Source organism: Hakea prostrata, chromosome 3 (genome assembly GCF_041222555.1).
Source record: "Hakea prostrata isolate BN-2017 chromosome 3, UWA_Hpros_2, whole genome shotgun sequence".
NCBI lineage: Eukaryota > Viridiplantae > Streptophyta > Magnoliopsida > Proteales > Proteaceae > Hakea > Hakea prostrata.
The window spans coordinates 10320566-10324192 of NC_142602.1; positions in this window are offsets into that span (position 1 = coordinate 10320566).

Consider the following 3627-nt stretch of genomic DNA (forward strand, 5'->3'; position numbering starts at 1 on the left):
CTGAGTACAGTTGTCCCATTCTTCTCTTTCTTCTCTATCTTCTTATTCTAAGTGGAAGTTCCCTCAAAGCAACAATGCCTTCAACAAAATCCACCATAAGATCCAACTTGTCTCTGTCATTAGGAAGATTGCTTCAACTATTTAAGCTGCTTAAAGAGCACCAGGGCATATAAAGACTACTTAGGGATACCATCTCATGCATATAGGAAGGTTATTATAGTCTGAAAAGATTCTGCATTTGGCATCCAATTAGTAGTAAGCAGTTTCCAAATTGTTTTGAAACCTATAACTTAGAGAACTTCAGCCCAATGTATATGGTTTGACATTTGATCAAATATGAAAATTACAGGGTATGGTTCTTGCCTGAAAAAACATAAACAAGCACAATGTAACAAGTCACCTCCTGGTTTTATAGGCGGTATGGTTGGTGCTGGCTGTAACCTCCACACTACAAGAGCACCCCGTAAGTGTGGTTCTTGTCCGACACATACGTACGTAGAAGATAGAACTAGTCCCACCCGGTTGAGATACATATACATGTGGGATATTCTAGAATACAACCCAAAGACTAAAGAAACTCAAATAGCCACAACAATATCAAAAGTTATTAGATGTATTTAGCAGTGTTGGCCAAAGGATACAATCAAATTGAAGGTGTGGATTATAATGACACATTTTCCCTTGTGGCAAAACTTGTAGCTGACATGTCCTTGTTGCTCTTGCTACTACATGTGGCTAGGCTTTACACCAAATGGATGTTCACAATGCGTTCATCCAAGGAAATTTTTAATAAGGAGGTTTACATGGTTCCTATAATAACCCTTGTGATTCTAACCCGGGATCCGTATTACAGGTCCAAGTACCTGAAGTTCTAGTCGAGGAAGAAGCTGTGGGCTATTCGGATTGAAGCCCATGATTTAGACCCGAGCCCATGGATCTGGATACCCCTGTGAAGAACTCGCCTTACTAAGAACCAAAAGAAGATCTAGTGGAACCCAAATGTACTGGGCAGATGGACTTCTAGTATAAGACAAGTCGAGTCTGAAGATGTCCGAGGTAAAGGTAAGAGCCCCCCACATGTTGTTTTAAATTAAATTGGTGTTCGGATCAACCAGGAGAGCAAAGCACTCAAGTACTAAAAAGTATTAGGGGCGGTTGCTTAAGGCAATTGATTGACCCAACCAACCACCCCACTGCAACCGGACGGTTTGGTTGGGGATTTTAAACTCCTGTTTTCCCCCCGCCCTCTATAAATAGTCATCCATGATAATGCGTGGTTGGTGGTGAAGAATCCTCAATTCGTGTAAAAGGCTTGGATCTTGCTTTGACTTTCAGATTTTTTAGTGGTTGGTTAAACAATATCTTATTTTATTTGAATTCTATATTGTTAGATAGTAGTTCCTCCCTTTAAAATTATGTAGTGGTGAGTGGGTGTGATTAGAATCCATCAATGATCTTGACTGGATCACACTTGAAGATGGATTCTTATATTTGGATCAAGGGCTGATTTTGTCAAATAATTTGAAGTGGATTTTAGATATTTTTCTTTTGTGATCTGGAGTGTGGTGACTTCTCTAGAGTTCTAAGGATGAAATTTGGATGAAATTTGGATTTGAATCACTCCAAAATTAGATTGAGGATGGGAGATCAAAAGTCGGAATTTCAGAATTGGAAATCTGCCTAAGAGAGGGGCGGTTGATCAAGGCAGTCAATTGACCCAACCAAGCGCCTAAGCGACCGATCGGGTCACAATGCCATGTCAGTATGATTTTGGTCTGTTTGAATACGCTTTAATGAAGCTTCTTAACCCTAATGTAGGTGATCTTTGAGGTTAGTGGGAGTGATAGTTTGAGAAACTTAATACACTTTTCCATGATATTTCCACTAAGACAAGTTATGTTACAATTGCATATATGATTGACATATGTTATGATGAATTGCCTATCACTTTGAACATGTATGTAGTCTTATAACTGCTATAACAAGTAGCTAGATATGATTACTTGATGATGACATGTTATGGATGATGTTAAATGTATTTAATTTATTACTTGATGTGGAATGGTGCGTTTGGTGCGACTATAATTGAGGGTTATCCTTGCTTGGGTATTCCTAGCTTGGGATATTAGGGACTGTGGTATGAGCCACTATTCTCTGATCTCCTTAGCACTATCATGCTTGTTGGCTTATATACCTAGGAGGCCTAAACTGCATGGCTAGATACCCTTACATGCTACTACCTTTTTGGTTGGGGTATTGAAGCCGAATGACCAGTGATATCAGTGACGTGACTCTACTTCATCCTACAGAAGTAGCCATTCTGTGCGGAGATTCAGTGGTCCATTGTTGATCATGTAATGGTAGGATTGCATATGTTAGGTTGGTCTCATGGGCGCCCAATAAGTGGCTTGGTTGTCATGAGGGGACATGAGAGCATCCGCCCCAGTAATATGTGGATGACCATAGGGTTAGGGAATGTAGTTCAACAGAGGTAATCAGTGTGTGAGGATTCTTATTCCTAGGTGGAGAAGGATACTGAATCAAGTTGGTTGGTGCCATAAGGGGGGATCTAGACGACATGTACGTATAACCATAGGATCTTGCATTGGGTTAGAACCCTGACAAGCACCAATTACTCATGCCAATGGTTATATTGAGAGAGTGTGGACCTAAACCCTAGCCAAGGTTGATTGATGAGAACCGTACCCCCTTGCCCGGGATCCCATCAGAGTTAGTGACAAAACCTACTTAAGGAGGGCTAATGTTATATCTTAAAGCTTGTCTGTCTTATTAGAGACTTACATGGTTAGCTGCTAGATGCATCCATACTGTTGCATATCATTTTTTTCGTTATTATTACTAATGTGTATGAGATGTTGATGTATACATGGGATTGTTGCCTTACTGAGTTCGTCAAAGCTCATTCTTTGTGGATTATCTCTATTTTTCTTCAAATGACTATACAGAAGTGGCAACAGTTCCGTATGGGAGAACACCAATAAAGAGACTGTGGAGACGTCAATGGGAATTGGTGCTACACAGCACGAGGCCTCCTGCAGGTGCATGGAGTGCTCTTATGGCACCTATTGACTGCAAGAGGATCCAGGTGGTTCATCATTTGGATAGGTCGATGAGAGAGGGTTTTATGATACCATTTATAGAGAGATTAGAGGAATGTTGTGCTAGTCCTAAGATAGACAAGAAAGATAAATAAAATTTTGAGATATTCTTTGCTTCCGCTGAAAACATTTTTTTGGATTCATTTCCTTTGATTCATTTCTTGGATAGCATTTATTGTTTTTCATTGCACTTTGGACACTTATTCCTTTACATTAATTAGTGAATTGTTCTTTGTTCTTGATTGGCATTGTGTGTGTTTATTATTATTGACGGCTAAACTGAGGATCTTGTGGCTGTGGATCACACCCATGGGTTGTCAAGCAGGTCCGATATTGACGGGTGGGGTGTGACAGTTCCCCCACCTGGTTATCGTCGAAAGGGGGAGAACCTAATCTATTGCCTACATAAGTCTCTATACGGACTCAAACAAGCCTCTAGACAGTGGTTCGTTAAGGTCCCATTGCATTACACAAATTTGGATTCTCGCACTCCCAAGCGGATCATTCT